The sequence below is a fragment of the Giraffa tippelskirchi genome, chromosome 4 (assembly GCF_054371585.1).
Source record: "Giraffa tippelskirchi isolate mGirTip1 chromosome 4, T2T-mGirTip1v1.2.pri, whole genome shotgun sequence".
Lineage (NCBI taxonomy): Eukaryota > Metazoa > Chordata > Mammalia > Artiodactyla > Giraffidae > Giraffa > Giraffa tippelskirchi.
Window position 1 is genome coordinate 81,736,219 of NC_137278.1, and position 17,750 is coordinate 81,753,968.

The 17,750-nt window shown below is 40.5% G+C and overlaps 1 long non-coding RNA gene and 1 other non-coding gene across 3 annotated transcripts; one reads left to right on the forward strand and one right to left on the reverse strand.

The window, feature by feature from the left end:
- Positions 1 to 5,165: 5,165 nt before the first annotated feature.
- LOC145547217 (uncharacterized) lies at positions 5,166 to 17,495 on the reverse strand. 2 transcript variants are annotated; one of them, XR_014083648.1, is made up of 5 exons: positions 17,272 to 17,495; positions 13,727 to 13,922; positions 9,045 to 9,201; positions 6,906 to 6,971; positions 5,166 to 5,420 (listed from the first exon to the last, which is right to left on the reverse strand). It is a non-coding gene; the product is annotated as an uncharacterized LOC145547217 (long non-coding RNA). The 2 variants fall into 2 exon arrangements; XR_014083647.1 differs by lacking the exon at positions 6,906 to 6,971 and adding an exon at positions 14,840 to 15,012.
- Positions 14,093 to 14,165, forward strand: TRNAG-CCC (transfer RNA glycine (anticodon CCC)). Its single transcript has one exon. It is a non-coding gene; the product is annotated as a tRNA-Gly (tRNA).
- Positions 17,496 to 17,750: the final 255 nt, after the last annotated feature.

Genomic DNA, 17,750 nt, shown 5'->3' on the forward strand with positions numbered 1-17,750 from the left:
GCAGCCAAACAAATAAATAAATTTTTTAAAAAGAAGCTAACCAAAGGTATGTACTGTATGACTCTATTTTTGTGAAGTGCAAAACTAGGTAATATTCATCCATGGAGGAAAAAATACATAAATACCAGCTATCTCATTTGGTTTATTCAATTGTCATCATACATTCAATGGTCAGAATTATTGAACAAAATGTTTAACAGTTTTTGGTGGGTTACATATAAATGACACCTCAATTTAAAAAAAAACAACTACATTTGGTGGGTATTAACTATATAAATAACTGCATAAAGTTTGTTCATCCAACAAACATTGTCAGTAACTTATTATGTGTTAAGCACCATGCTAACCTCTGGGAATAGCAAACTCAATTAGACATGTTTCCAGCACTGAAGAATGCATGGATTTACGGGTGGGGAGTCAGACGATTTCAAAATGTTGGACCAGGTGCTTTAATACAGCCATCAATGAGGGTTGAATATGGGGCGCACAGAGCAGTGAGCAAGATATTACAGTACAGGAGAGTGGTCTCTTGTCTAACCATGGTGACTGAATCATGGCTTGAGAGAATAAGATGTTGCCTTTTATGTTTTGGCCTTTAGGACTTGAAGTGATAGTTTAGCAGAAGTAAGGACTCAAAATAACTGTTCTGTAAACCCTGGGAAGAAACGCCTCTTCGCAGTAGGAGAATGGAGAGACTTTTTCATCTTGAAGATTAACAGGAAAGGGCCAAACACTTCCCGAGTATGAGGTTCAGAGGCAAGCAGGACTCTTGAGCCAGGGTCCCTATGCCACGCTGCAGAGCAGCCCACAAAACACCCCAGAGGATGTGGCTTGCTGGCCACACCCCTTGGGTCATGACAGCCTTGCCAAAGAATGTAGGGCCCCAACAAAGAATGTCCTGAAAGCCAGTTAGGAGCCTTCCAGGAAAACCACAGCCGGCAATCTACCACTTGCAATGTGTGTGGGTGGGCTCCTTTTTCTCCCTCTGTTCCCTGGCATCCCTGAACTCCCACCAAATCCCAGGTCTGCTCAAAAGGAGGTGCAGGGCCAGTACAATTTGCTTGCTGATGGTGTGGAGGACAAAGCACCTGCCCTGGGGAGCCTGCCTTCAGATCTCCTTGCAAAGCTCCAGCTCCTGAAGGACTGGAGGTGTGACTCCACAGATGGACCACCCAGAGAGAGGTGGCTGTGGGGAAGCTCCTCCATGCCCTTTCCAACCACAACTGTATTAGTTTTCTATTGCTGCTATGACAAATTACTTCAAACTTTGAGTTTTAAAGCAACACCAATTTGTTATCTTTCTGTTCTGAAGGTCTCAAATCTGAAGCGGACCCATAGGACTGCATTCCTTCTGGAAGTTCCAGGGGAGACGCTGTTTCCTTGCCTTTGCAACTTTCAAAGGCAGCCTGCATTTTTTGGTTCATGGCCCCCTTCCTCCATCCTCAAAGCTAGCATCTTCAAATCTCTTTCTCTCTGTCCCTCTGCTTCTGTCATCACATCACCCTCTCTCTGACTTTGACTCCTTCTGCACACCTCTTATAAAGACCCACAAATTTGCATCAAGCCCCTTGGTAATCCAGGATAATCTTCTCATCTCAAAATCCTTAATTTGATCGCATCTGCAAAACCTCTTTTGCCTTATAAGGTAACATTCACACGCTCCAAGAATTAGGATGTGACCATCTTAAGAGGATCATCATTCAGTCTACTTTTGCAACTCTAAGGGCTTCCAAGGTGGCACTAGTGGTAAAGAATCCACCTGTCAATGCAGGAGATGCCAGAGATGCAGGTTCAATCTCTGGGTTGGGAAGATCCCCTGGAGTAGGAAATGGCAACCTACTCCAGTATTCTTGCCTGGAACATCCCATGGACAGAGGAGCCTGGTGGGCTACAGTCCACAGGGTCACAAAAGAGTCAGACACAACTTTAGTGACTAGACAACAACAGAAAGCAAATAAAATTATCCATTTCTGGGACTTCCCTGGTGGTCCAGTGGTTAGGACTCCATGCTTCCACTGCAGGGTCCCATCCCTGGTTGAAGATCTAAGATCCCGCATGCTGTACAACATGGCCAAAAAAAAAAAAAAATTACCCATTTCTCAATTGCTTTTCCATAGCATCTTGTTCTTTTTCTTGCATTGTTTTGCGTCATGTTTCTCCTTTTCCCTGTTGTTCTCAACCTCAACAGAGGATGCCTTTCCAAGCAGAACCATTCACCAACCTAAAATCTTCCCTTCATTTTTGGAAACTGTATCTCCAAATAACTCATCACAAATTATTCAGGCATCCTGAAAGGTGAAGTCCAGAAATACCACAGCAAAGGAAACAAAAGTGGTAGCTGAAGAGTATAAATACATCACTGTGGTTTAAAAATAAAACAGAAATCAGTATCCCTAAAACAGAAGTGAATGAGGAGTTACTTTAACAATATCAACCTGGACAGTACCCATTGCCAGTATTCTCCAGTGAGGTTTATTTTTAAGTATTTTAACGTGTGTATTAAATCAGAATCATTAAATTTTTAGAAGACAGAATCTCTTTCTCTGAGATAATCCTTAAATGGCAATAGCTGATCTGTCTGTGAGTCTGTCTCCGTGATAGTTAATATTGCTGCGTTGAGCCTTTTTTTGAGGACAAGAACGAAATATGTTCCTGATTTTTATATGCCTCCAACATTGCCAGATCATGTGCTTTGGGGATTCTGGCTCACATGGTATAGATTTTTTTTTTTATTACTGCCTTCTCAGCAAATGGTTCCTCAGTATTTATTGACAAGCATGGCCGTATTAAAATCTAGATCATGAATAAACGATGTCAAATGAAATTAGGCAAAGCAGAACAGGAGAAGCAGGAAGATAATGAATCAAGTGATGGAACTTTAACACCCAAGATGTTATCCTGGTCAGGTGAGTGTACCAATATCAGCCCTGCTGGGTACCTCCTGGTGTCTGACAGGTACCCCCTGCCCCTGGCTGCCCAGCCTTGCCTTGTCACTTGGACCTCTCCCCCACCACCTCCACAGCAAGGGCCAGAGCAGGACTGCCATGGGTTTGTGTCAAAAATAGTAGAAACGTCTGGTTTTGTGATGAATCATCATAATTGAGAAATAAGTTCTCCAGATTTTTATCTTAAATAATACTTGAAATAGATTAAATCATCAGAGGATTGGATGATAGGTGAACATTTTTAAGATTTTAAAAGGAATGTCTGTGTAGTTTCAAGATTATCAGACGCTGTTCATCCTCATGCAATACTATCTATTTTCACTTGAATCTTTTCATACTGGTCTCCCTGTAACATGTTCGCATTCCCCCAAAGTGTTCTTTCCCGGACCCTGATGCTGGGAAAGACTGAGGGCAGGAAAAGGAGGAGACGACAGAGAATGAGATGGTTGGATGGCATCACCAGCTCAATGGACATGAGTTTGAGCAAACTCCGGGAGACACTGCAGGACAGGGAAGCCTGGTGTGCTGCAGTCCATGGGGTTGCATAGAGTCGGACATGTCTGAGCGACTGCATAACAATGTGTTCTACTCTGAAGTCAAAATTATTGTTTCAAAATGCAAATGTGAGGCCTTCCCTGGTGCTCCAGTGACTAAGATTCTGTGCTCCCAAAGCAGGGGGCCTGAGTTTGACCTCTGATTGGGGGAACTAGATCCCACATACTGCAAGTAAGAGTTCACACGCCACAACTAAAGATCCCACACACATCAGAGATGGAAGTTCCTGTGTGTTTCAAATAAGACCTCACGCAGTCAAATAAATAAATAAAATAAATATTTTTAAAAATGCAAATCTGATCAGACCATCCCTTCCACCCCATGTCTCTCTCTCACACACACACACGCGCGCACACAGTTTACTGTTCACCTAGTTATCTCCACCTCCTCTTCATCTTTCTGACCTCAGTTTATATCAACACTTCCTCCAAGAAGCCTTCCATGATCCCCTAAACTGGGTCAGAATTCCAGACACAGGCTCACATTGCCGGGTGGTCCATAGTGTCTGGCATAGAGGAGGCATGTGAGAAATATTTTATCACTGGTAAGTTAGCAAACAAACTTCTTCATTGATGCCAATTTATCACGAGCAAGTCAGACAGAAGGCTGTGGTTTTGAGCCCTGTGAGTGAGTCGGGGAAAGGTGGAAGAGTGATGATTTCCCTGAGGTGGCCGTGAAAGAATGTTAGAGGAATTCAAAGGTAGATTTGGATTGGTGTAGAGGTTATCTGAGGTGAAAGTCACTCCCCGAACTTGGAATGACCCAGGAAAACATTGAAGGGGGGAGGTGGGGGCGGGGGAAAGTGTCTTTGGCTGTTATCAGCTTAAGAGTTTGCTTAGAAAAAGCAAAGCAATCAAGGGAAGGGAAGGGGGAAGCAGAAGCAACTGACATTTGATAAGTTTTTTCATGTATTTCAATCTTGCTCCCAAAGGTTTGAAAGAACACTTACAAAGTTGCATGCAATACAGTTAATAAAATGTAACTCAAATAAATGATAAAAAGGAGGAAAACAATTTATATGTATGAGATTTCCAAAGAATCTCTGCAGTAAAGTTATAAAGCCATAACCACTTCAGTCATTACCTTAATTTGGAAATACGGAAAATATTTCATTGACTTCTAAAGAAGCTGCTCACAAAGAGTATGGGAGTCCATATTCATAGATACCTTTTATGTGAATATGGTAAGTGTGTTTGAATGTGTTTTAAAAGTATGGAAATGATGTGGAAGGAACACATCAAATATAACTGTGGATACTTCTGGCGAGAGAGAGATGGCATGAGAATTGGGATGTGGAAAGATTTTAATTTTTAATTTTTGCCTTATATATGACCGAACTTTGTGCAGTTAGCTTACACCCAGGAGTGGCATTTGTAATTTGAAATAATGATGATGATGATAAAGTTTCTACAAAGAAGATGATATTATTTAACACTAGAATTTGAGAAATATTCCATTATATATATAGTCATTATATGACTATATATACCTAGTCATTCACTGAGATCAATTAACAACAACATTCAAGGACTTCCCTGGGGGTTCAGTGGCTAAAACTCTGAGCTCCCAATGCAGGAGGCTTGGGTTCGACCCCTCATCAGGAAACTAGATCCTGCCTGCTACAACTAAGACCTGGTTTAAAAACAACAACATTCACAGCACTGCTCTGTGTTCAGAATGTTTACATCTATTATTGTAGGGTATCTTCCCAATAGTCCTCTGAAGCAGGCAGGGCCAGGCAAGGTGGACCCATGTTACCATCCCCACTTTAAAAAATGAAGCAGAGGCAGGAGCAGAACGAGGCAACCGGTTCTGGGCATGAGATGAAAAGAAGCAGAGTTTGCAAAGGAACCCAGGCCTTCCAACTCTTTTCTTTTGTCCTTGGTTCACAGTGTGACTGGAAGTCTTAGCATTTCCAAGCTGAAATAAAGAAAAATCTTTTGACTGCTGCACTTGATGGCTCATAAAACTGTTTCATTGTAAATACTGTCCTATAACTTCTGAATTATGCTACATAAATGGTTTGAGCGTTTCTCATTATTACAGAAGAGGAAGATTTACTGCTTTCATTTAAAATCTGAGCACTCTCTAAAGAAAAGTTGCAGTAGCCAAATGTCTTTATTACACTATTGCCCTCAGAGCTCATGTCTTGGAAAAGCTTACTGGGTGCAGACAACAGTGTTCAGAAGAAGGCGTTTCTTGATTCGGAGACTTAAGGTGACAAAGCATATAGTTGCCTTACTGATGATAACCCAAATAAATCATATTTCAGCTTAGTTGCCTCCTTAGTAGTCTCTGACAGCTACGTTTACGTTCAAGATAGACACGTGCCTAGCTGGCAGCATTTCATGTATTTCCTGGTGCCTTAGTCAGTCAAGACACTGAACACAGCCTTTCTCCTCCCTGGGGCAGCTTGCCTGCAAAAGGACTTCAACCATTGCCCCATCCCTGTACCTGCACACCACCACGTCCACACAGAGCTGGAATCTATTTTCCCTCCCTTTGAGCTGGGCTGGACTGTGACTTGCTTTGATCAATAGAATGTGATAGAAGTGACACCTTGCCAGTTCCAAGCTTAGTCCTCAGGAGCTGGCAGTTCTGTCTTTGCCTTCTTGGGTCCAGCCACTATTTAAGACTAGTATTGGATGATTGAGGTCCCACTGAGAGAGGCCCTGGAGAATGACAGGCCACCTTGGGTGGAGCTCTCACTGAGCGCAGCCTTGTCAGTGGCCCCAACCAACATCATATGTAGCAGAAGGGCCACCTGACTGAGCCCAGTCAACCCACAAGATAAGGAGAAACAACCACTTATTGTTGTTTTAATAAGTGAGTTTTGAGGTCATTTGTTACACAGCAATAGAGAATTAAAGCATGAAACATTCTCTCTTTTCACTCCCCTGCCTTCCCCTGACCAACTTAGTACATCCCTGACCATCTCTTACGTTCCTTTTCTCTACCATCATTTCTATCTGAGGAAAAAGGAGCATTCTTCTCAAGTCCTCACTCTGAGCTGGGCACTGTGTGAGCCTTTGGCAACAGGAAAATGACTAAGCATAGGCCCCTCTTCGTGTGACCCTTACATCAGTGGTGGAGATGTGTGAGAAAAATAAATAAATAAACCTTCTAACTCACACCTGCCCCTCCCAGCCTGTGACCCCACAATTTCCTCAGAGTTAACTCTTGAGTCTCCAAGGCTCATACAAGTGGGCAGTACAGAGAGTAGCCAAGCCAACCATTTTCAGCTCATTCAAAAATGTTACAGTTTATCTCTATTAGACAATTATAAGGGTATCTGTTATCAGGAAACTAATATACGAAAATTAAATTTTACAAAACAGATAAAGGGATAATTATTCACTTCATAAAACTTGACCTTTCATTTATAGATAAATTCCTTTAAATTACCTGTTGCTTAATTTATAAGACATTGGGTGGTAGAGGGGAAGCATTTTCAACTGGAAAGCAGGAAACCTGAACACAAACAATAATTCCATTCCTAAGTGATTATCATTTAGGTAAATCACTTAACTTTTCTCTCTATTTTAAAATATCAAGAATTTTGACTCAATGATCTCTAAAATGCTTTCTAGTCCAAAAGTCTCTGATTATGAGGAGGCTTAAAGAAATGGAGCTTACCTGGTAGCTCAGATGGTAAAGCATCTGCCTGTAATGCAGGAGACCCAGGTTTGATCCCTGGGTTGGAAAGATTCCCTGGAGAAGGGAATGGCTACCCACTCTAGTCTTCTTGCCTGAAGAATTCTATGGACAGATGAGTCTGGCAAGCTACAGTCCGGTTCAGTTCAGTTTAGTCGCTCAGTCGTGTCTGACTCTTTGCGACCCCATGAATCGCAGCATGCCAGGCCTCCCTGTCCATCACCAACTCCCAGAGTTTTGAGGTCGCAAAGAGTCAGACACGATTGAGCTGTGAAAACACACACACACACACGCATGTTTAAAGAAATGGGAGTGAGAGAGGCAGAAAGTAGTATCATAAAATATTAGGCTCCATGGACAAATTGAAGCTAAACTGCTATATAAAGCATCCCTGTGTGGAAACTGAAGCCAAGGAAAAGCAGGACAGTATCTTTTGAGGCCATTCCCCTTGTGATTCACTCCTTCACTCCAAAAAGAGGCAGAGACAGAGAATGAGGATTTGAAGAGCAGCCTTGAGCCTGAGAGAGGAGGGAGGCTGGCTCCAAGCAGCAGAAGACCTAGAAGCAGGCAGAACTACCTGCCATTAAGCATATCATCATATGGGACTTCTTAACCACTGGGTTAAGATTCTGAGCTTCCAATGTGGGAGCCATGGGTTCAATCCCTGGTCAGGGAACTAATATCCTCCATGTTCTGTGGCAGCACCAAAAAATAAAAAAAAAAACCTAGTTTCAAAATTAATACTAGATGAATCAAGACACTGTAGTGTTGACATGAGAGTAGACAAATACTTGGTTGTCTCTTACACACTAAACTTCCATCAGTGTCATCTTACCCAGAAACTGTTTATTAAGTGGTCACACCAAACTCAGTAACCACACTACCACTACCACCCCCACACTCTCCCAGCCTCATCTGCTTGGTTTGTATTAACCATATGTGTATGTTTGCATCTTTCTTCAGTAAATATTTTCCTGGAAGTCAGAGATTGAATTGTTCACGTTTTTTTTTTTTTTTTACATTTCCATCTGTGGATCTAGCAAAGTGACAGGAACATATTAGGTGCTGAATAAATATTTGATGCACCAAAATAATTTCCACTAAAAATGAATTTGCCAAGGTCCAATGGCCTTCATGCCTGTAGGCCTTCATTTGTTCAACAACAGAACATCTACTAAATATTTATATCCTATTTATCTAGCATCCTTGACTTCTCTACTATTTAGATATGCTGAAACTTCTTGAAATGCCTCAAATTCAGTTTCACTCAGAAGCATTGTCTCATGTGAACCACAGTGTCTGGTGCAAAATAACTGGTGGAGGTGATCTGAGAAGAAGCAAAAGTATGATAGCCCAGGTTCCCATGAATTTACAATCTGATCTGCAATATTTGACAATACATAATTTTTAAAAACCTTTCAACAAATGTAAATTAATAAAACATAAACTAAATAACTACATGTCTAGAGAACTTGGAGAGAAAAAATATTAGAACTAGGTGTAATGAGAACCAGCTGTAGAAAGTAAGGTTTGTCTTTAATATAAAGACTCGGTGAACATGAATGACTTAAAAAAATACTATTTCAGATTAAATGAATGATATGAGCAAAAGCAAGAAGATAAAAGGCCTATTGAGAAAACAGCAACCACATATCCTTGATGGAACTATGGGATCTGAACTAGGATACAGGAATTGATGTTCAGCGTGCTAGTCCTGCAGAAAATAAATCTATGAAGCTGAAATCAATCTTTAGAGCCAACTGTGCAAAGAATCTCCAAATTAATTCCTTCCTCCCTCTTTCCCTGGGGTGAGGGTAGAAATTGCTATTTCTCCTGTTATGAAGCAAAATCTATTCCCCTATCCCTTGAAATCCAGAATAGCCTTGTCACCTGCTTTGACCAACAGAATCTGATGGAAGTGATCCTGGGCTACTTTCACCGGAGGCCTGGAAGCTCCTGTTCTGTTTTGTTTTTTCCTTCTCAGAACCGCGTCATAAAGAAACTCAGTCTTCATCATTGAATTAAGGAAGTCCACATGGAGAGAGATCTGGAAAACAAAACACCATCTTGGAAGGACTGTCCAACCTCCAGATGAATGAAGTTGCTAAGTGATCTCAGCTATACCAGGTAGATCAGAAGAACCACCAGCAAGCGTAGGCTACCAACAGAGTTGTGAGAAATAAATTGCTGTTGTGCTAAGCAACTAAGTTTTGGGCTTATTGTTACACAGCAATAAATAACTGAAACATCAGCCCATTTCTTTCATCTCCTCATATCCACCTAACTTCAGACACCCTGTGTCCTCTTGCTGTCTAATAATCATCATAATCATAATCCAATCTGACCTTCATAACTTACTATCATGCCAGACACCACAGTAAGTGTTTTACAGGAATGCTCTTATTCACAGAAAACCCTAAGCGATGGTATAGTGGGTTGAATGGTGCCCCCCCAAATATATGTGATTCGTGCCCCCTCAAATATATCTGAAAACTGTGAATGTGACCTCATTTGGAAAAAGGATCTTCATAGACATAATTAAATGAAGGATCGCAAGATGATATTTTATCCTGGATTATCTGGGTGGTCCTTCTACCCAATGAACAGACTGAAGAAAGGACAGAAGCAAGGAGGAAGCCATAGGAAGACCAAGGCAGAGAGGCTGGAATGTGCAATCACAAGTCAAAGAATGCTATCGGCCACCAGGAGCTGGAAGAAGTAAATATGGAATCTCTTCGAGAGCCCCTGGAGGAAGCATAGCTTCGCTGATACGTTGATTTCAGACCTCTGATCTCCAGAACTGTGAGAGAACACTTTTTTTGTTGTTTTAAGCCACGGTTGTGGTAATTTGTTACAGCAGTTATAGCAAACTAAAACAGATGGATTCTCTTTTTATCCCCATTTTATGGATGAGGAGATTAAGCTACTTAATGAGATTATTAAATAATTTGCCCAGCATCACATGGTAATAGGCAGAGGGGTCAGGCTTGAATGTAGGCAATCTGTAGGCCTCCTTCACACCAGTTACCTTGGACCAGTCTTGTCTCCTTGCACTCTGTACCTATCTTTCCAGCCTCCTTCTGTCAAAAATGCCCTGCTTGCAGCAAAGTGTCAGGAAAAGGTCTAATAATTAATTCATATAATATCTTATTAATTCTCAATACCAGTTTTGTGTTTGAATCCTTCTGGGACGTGATAGCAATTATGTTTTATTGAAAGAAAGAACAGAGTCCACTGGAATGCAATAAAATAGTGAAGCTTTAAGTTTCAACTACAGGCGGATGGTGGAGACATTTGGCAACCAAAAAATTTTGCTTTTGTGTCTCTTAATTTAATATGTAATATTAGGTAAGATATGGGAGAAATTTAGAATTCACTAAACTGTAAGTTTTTAAAGGGCAGCATTCAGGTTTAATATACAGGTATTTCTGCTGCAATGCAACAAATACATAGCTGAAAAACCTGAGGTCTACCAAAATTATGCACGAAAACATATGGTGATTATGGGAACAGCTAAGGAACATGTGACCCAAGGAATGACATAGAAGTGAGTTCCCCAGGTTTTCTGTTTACTTCATATATCCCAGACATGGAGATGAAGAAGCCAGTAGTCCCAGAAATGCCAGTGAGTGCATACAAAAAAAAAAAAAAACACCTCAAACAAAAGCCTTGAGCCAAAGGACCAGGAAAGGAAAAAAACTCAAAAGAGAGAAATTAAAAATGCAATACTACTTACAATTGTTCAAACGAGTGAAACACTTTGGTATATAAATATAACAAAATATTCATAGTACTTATATGCTGAAAACTACTAAATGAAAAGAATCAAACAAGATCTGAATAAATGGAAAGATATATTCTGTTCATGAATTGGAAGTCTCCATGCAGTACAGATGTCAATTCTTCCCAGGCTGATATACAAGTTTAACACAATTTCTATCAAAATTCCAGCAGGTTTTTTTTGTAGATATACTTAAGATTATCCTAAAATTTATATTCAAAGTTAAAGCAACTAGAATAGCTAAGACATTCTTGAAAAAGAAAAGAATAGGAAGAATCGGTCTAATATCAAGATAAGTAATCATAGCCACAGTAACCAAGACTGTGTGGTGTTGCTAAAGGGACAGACACACAGATCAATGGAACCCAGTAGAGAACTCAGAAACAGACTTGCACAAATATGCCCAACTGATTTTTATGAAAGTTTAAAAAAAAGTTAATGGAAGAAGGATAGTCTTTTCAACAAATGGTGCTGGAACACTTAGCAAAAAAATGAAACTATATACATTGGCAAAAAAATGAAACTAGGACATAAACTTCACACCTTATACAAAAATTAACTCAAGATGGATCACAGGCCTAAATGCAAATGTAAAACTATAAAACTTCGATTTAGAAAAATATAGAAAATCCCCAGGATCTAGGGACAGGAAAACAGTTATCATACATGACTCCAAAATGCAATCCCCCAAATAAGAAATTGAATAATTGAGCTTCATCAAAACTTAAAATGTTCTCTTTACAAAACACTGTTGAGAGATGAAAAACTACAAAACTACAGATCAGGAGAAAAAAAAAAAACCCAATTAAAAAACAGGCAAAAGACAGGAAGAATATTTTCACTGAAGACATTCAAATGGCAAATAAGCAGATGAAAAGATATTCAATATCATCAGACATTCAGTTCAGTTCAGTCGCTCAGTCGTGTTCGACTCTTTGCAACCCCATGGACTGCAGCATGCAAGTCCTCCCTGTCCATCACCAACTACCGGAGTCCACCCAAACCCATGTCCATTGAGTCAGTGATGCCATCCAACCATCTCATCCTCTGTCGTCCCCTTCTCCTCCTGCCCTCAATCTTTCCCAGCACCAGGGTCTTTTCCAATGAGTCAGCTCTTCGCATCAGGTGGCCGAAGTACTGGAGTTTCAGCTTCGACATCAGGCCTTCCAATGAACACCCAGGACTGATCTCCTTTAGGATGGGCTGCTTGGATCTCCTTGCAGTCCAAGGGACACTCAAGAGTCTTTTCCAACACCACAGTTCAAAAGCATCAATTCTTCTGTGCTCAGCTTTCTTCACAGTCCAACTCTCACATCTATACATGACTACTGGAAAAACCATAGCCTTGACTAGACAGATCTTTGTTAGCAAAGTAATGTCTCTGCTTTTTAATATGCTGTCTAGGTTTGTCATAACTTTCCTTCCAAGGAGTAAGCATCTTTTAATTTCATGGCTGCAATCACCATCTGCAGTGATTTTGGAGCCCAGAAAAATAAACTCAGCCACTGTTTCCACTTTTTCCCCATCTATTTGCCATGAAGTGATGGGACCAGATGCCATGATCATAGTTTTCTGAATGTTGAGTTTTAAGTCAACTTTTTCACTCTCCTCTTTCACTTTCATCAAGAGGTTCTTTAGTTCTTTTCACTTTCTGCCATAAGGGTGGTGTCATCTGCATATCTGAGGTTATTGATATTTCTCCCAGCAATCTTGATTCCAGCTTGTGCTTCATCCAGCATTAGACATTAGGGAAATTCAAATTAAAACCATAATGAAATACCAATAAACAGCTATCAGAATAACTAAAATAAAAAATATTACAACGCCAAATGTCAGCAAGGATGCAGAAAAACTAGATCACTAATGGGAATGTAAAATGGGACAACCACTTCAGAAAACAATTTGACATTTAAAAAAAAAGTCATGCAACTCTCATACAAGCCAGTAATTGCAATCCTAGACATTTATGCCAGAGAAATTGAGTTATTTTCACACAAAATCCTGTACACAAATGTCTATAGCAGCTTCATTCATAATAGTTAAAAGCTAGAAGCAACCCACGTGTCTTTCAACTGACTGGTTAAACAGTGTGGTATATCCATACCCATGGAATACTACTCAGGAATTAAAGGAATAAACTAGCATCTCACAGACACAACTTGGATGAATATCCAGAAAATTATGCTGTGTGAAAAAAGCTAATCCCAAAAGACAGCATACTATGCTTCCATTTTAACATTCTTGTAATGACAAAATTACAGAAAGAAACAACAGATTAGTAATCACAGGGATTAAGGGAGGGAGGAATGAAGTAGGTGTGGCTATAAAAGGTCCCCATGAGGGATCCCTGTGGTGATGGAAAAGCTCTGTATACTCATTCTATCAGCATCAATATTCCAGCTGAGACAGTGTGTTACAGTTTTTATAGGCTATTACCACTGGGGGTAACTAGGAAAATGGCACAAGGCATCGATTATTTATACAACTGCATGTTAAAAAAAATACACAAGGATCAAGAACTCTCCCAATATTAAATCCTTCCAAGAAAAACCCTTCCAAGTCAGAGCCTGCAGCCAAATATGGGAAGAGCAAACACACAGTGACTGGGCATTGTGCACCATACTGGCTTGTTGCATTCAGCTCTTACTGTGTCCTTTGTGCTGGAAGTGTTCAGTACTAATATTTAGTGGCACAAAATATAAATGAATGTTATTATTTAGTGGTGCAAAATGTTAATGTCATATAAACCAACATGACTTCTGTGTTATTCTGATATCATTCTTCTACTTACCACTCATAACTTGTGTTACAGAAATATGTTCTTTATTTCCAAGTAACTGTGCTGGCATCAAGTAGGTAAACAATATGTGGGGGGGGGGGCAGCGCATGGAATCTGAATGAATGAATACATGAACTGAAGCCAGAGGTATGCGGATAAAATTGGAAAATCATGTTTGAAGAAGATTCAGTTAGTGGCTTACTGTAAGCTGTAAAACATAAAGCAGAGACAGAAAATATAAAACAATCAAGGTTTTTGTTCAAGTCTAACTAGGGATATCAAAGGCCTAAATGGGAGTAAAACTGTAGGACTTTACATGAAAAGGAACCAGCAGAATCAATAAGGGATTGGATGTAAAAAAGGCCCTAAATTGGGACTTCCCTGGTGGTCCAGTGGCTAAGACTCTGTGCTCCCACTGCAGGGGGCCTGGGTTTGATCCCCAGTCAGGGAACTAGATCCCACATTCTGCAACTAAGACCAGGTGCAGGCAAATAAACAAATATTAAAGAAAAAAAAGGCCCTATGTTTTTATTTAGGACACCAGGAAAATCCAAACAGTTCTCTCGACAGTAATGAAAAAAATCTTTGAAAAGTGACAACTAGGAGAGAACTATCTGAGTTTATTTAATTAGCTAAATACAATGTGTAAAGATATTCAAATAACATTGTCCTGCAGACAAATAGAGATGTGGGGTTGAAAAGGGGGCATGAGATAAAAGCCACTTAAACAGTGGCATTAGTTGTTGCTAGAGATGAGGAAAAGCTCCCGAAGCAATGATTCATCCATCATCCTAGATAGGGGGTGTGTAGGACTGGATTAGGGTTCAGTCCCCCTACCCAACAAGAAGAGAAGGTTTTGATAGTGTTGAACTCATATGTGAAGATAAGTTACTTCATTTTTTAAGGTTAGAGGAATAGATGAAGCAAAATGCAACAGAAATTTATAACAACTTTTCACATGCAATGCAATTGATGCCAAATTCCCCATCTTTCCCCTCACCAAGTGTCCTGCCTAATTATATGATATAATTGGAAGCATTGCCATAGACTTGCTCTAATTTTGCAGTGACAACACTATCTCAGGCTCTGCTTCCTCTCCCCACACCCAAAGTGGTTAATTCTTACTTTTGCAGCTATCTCCTCTCAAAAATAGATCCTTTGAGACCACCACAGCTACTGAAAAATTCCTCATTTAAATGTAACACCTACTACAGCAAGTCCATCCACACATTCTCTAGATAATTAGTTTCATGGAATTCTGCTTTTGCTGGAACATTCTGCCAATAACTCTAACTTGCCTAGGAAAGAAATAAAGAACAGGTGTTTGTCTTGCCAACACTCTCACCACAAGATTATTTTAACAATTAATAGAAAGCAAAACACAATAGTAATATCCATATTTTTCTACTTCATCATAGTAACTGATGAGGTGGAAAGATTTCCCGACTGGGCTTCTATAGCATTCCTCTGATGGACTTCTCCTGGTTCCCACCCTCTCCTTTAACCTTCAATCCTTTTAGAATACAGGCATAGCATTTCTGAGAAAGCCACACATGACGGCTCAGATGATAAAGAATCTGTCTGCAATGTAGGAGACTTGGGTTCGATCCCTCAGTTGGGAAGATCCCCTGGAGAAGGAAATAGCAACCCACTTCAGTATTCTTGCCTGGGAAATGCCATGGACAGCAGAGGAGCATGATGGGCTACAGTCCATGGGGTCACAAAGAGTCAGACACCTTTGAATGACTGACACATGCATATACACACATATATACTCAACCCTCCAACCCTGAGAAATCTGCTCTTCCAACATCTTAATGGAGGGTCAGGTAGAAAGCCTCCTTTCTTTGATTTGTGTAACCTCAGAGGACACTTCTGTTACACATCACTCCAATTCTCATCTGCTTTTGCAGTGGTCCAGCACTGTGGCTTGCCTCTCCCAGATCCACCCTGGCTACTCACTGCCAGTTCTCCACTTAGATTCCCAGGGGCTCTGTCCCCTCCTAGAGGGGATGCTGGACACTGACCTCAATAGAAGGTTACACTCCCCTCTATTGTCACATCTTTAATCTACCTTATTCCATCAACAACAGAAGCTTTGTACTTGACCGAGGGTTGGGAGATGGAGATGATAATAATTTTAACACTAAAAATAACCCTACAACTGATTCACTTTGCTGTGAACAGAAACTAACACAACATTGTAAATCAACTACAGTCAAATAAAAAAATTTTTTAGAGACTCTAAACATCACTGTTCCCGGAGTGTATGAAAAAAAGTAAAGGTCAAGTTAAATTCTTCACATAAATCCTCTCATTGGGTCAACTGGTTCCCAGCCTTGACCCCTGTCCATCCTCAGCAACAGGAAAAGAACGTTCTTAAATCCACCATGTTGCAAATTTTCCCCTCCCTCTAGGAAACTTTATCCCTCTACTTAAGGAGGTTAATCTTATTCTAAAATATGATCCTCCACTTCCAATTAGGGAAACCCATAGCTCAAGTAAGATCTCCCCATAAAGTCTGAGTTGTTCAATTTGGAACAACACTTTGGACTTTCAGCCAAACAATGTACATGCTCATCCTTCCCAGAACAAGTGTAATCAAAATTCCTTTTAAAGAAAAGAAACACTTCTATCAAGGCAACAAGATCTTCAGAGCTTGCCCCAGGTCACTAAGGAGATAGCATTTTCATGCTATTAACAAAGATATGAATCCCCCTTGCTCAGTCTCCTGTTCCCAGACCTTATCTAGGCTTTTCACTTTGTAAACCAACCAATCAACCAACCAAGGAGACCATGACAGCACCTTTGAGAATAGTGCCATCAACTTAATTGCTACTCTGTAGTTCTCTTTGTTGTTGTTTAGTTGCTAAGTCATGTCTGACTCTTTGTGACCTCATGGACTGTAGCCTCCTAGCTCCTTCTGTCACAGATTTTCTAGGCAAGAATACTGGAGTGGGTTGCTATGTTCTCCAGAGGATCTTCCTGACACAGGAATTGAACTCTCATCTCCTGCATTGGCAGGTGGATTCCTTACCACTGCACCACCAGGGAAGCCCCATAGCTTTCCTCACCTTGGATCAAATCCTATCCTAGCCAAGATTTCCTCCCATTCTAGGACAGTGTTCTTTGGTATCCTTGAGGTATTGGTTCCAGGACCCCCTGAGGAGACCAAACTCCACAGATGCTGAAGTCCTTTATATAAAATGGTATAGTATTTGCATTTAAGATACATACATCTTCCTGTATACGTTATATCATCTCTAGATTACTTGTGATACCTAATACAATGGAAGTGTTATATCAATAGGTGCCAGGGCAGCAAACAAATTTTGCTTTTTAGAGCTTTATGAAATTTTTTTCTAAAGTATTTTTGATCCATGGTTAGTTGACTCCGTGGAGGAAGAATTCACAGATGTGGAGAGTCAGCTGTACTGAAATAGGACTAACATGGAGATAGATATTCCACAAAGCCACCCATTTTTTTCTCTGCAGCATTGCTTTTTTCCTTATTTTACTAGGATGTTCCTTATTTTACTAGGATGGAGTTAATTTACCTTCCCTGCAAAGCTCTTTCTCATTAGTCCTCAGATCTTCTGTCCTCCCTGGGTTGTACCTTGTCCCTCATCAGTGAGAATTTGTGGCTAATCTGTTAGCCTACTGGTTACTTCTAGTTAGAGTGAAGTTACTTGTGGGAGACCCAGATTTGATCCCTGGGTCGGGAAAATCCCCTGGAGAAGGGAATGGCAACCCATTCCAGTATTCTTGCCTGGAGAATTCCATGGACAGAGGAGCCTGGCCAGCTACAGTCCATGGGATCACAAAGTGACTTTCACTTTCACACAAGCTTTTATTAGTGTAGCTTTTTCTTTAGTGTGTGTTAGTTGTTCAGTCAGGGGATCTTCACCACCCAGGGACTGAACCCCAGTCTCCTGCATTGCAGGCGGATTCTTTACCATCTGAGCCACAAGGGAAGCCCATAGCTTTTCTTTATTACATTTCTCTAAAATTGAAGTGGTTCCATCAAAAGCCGTTC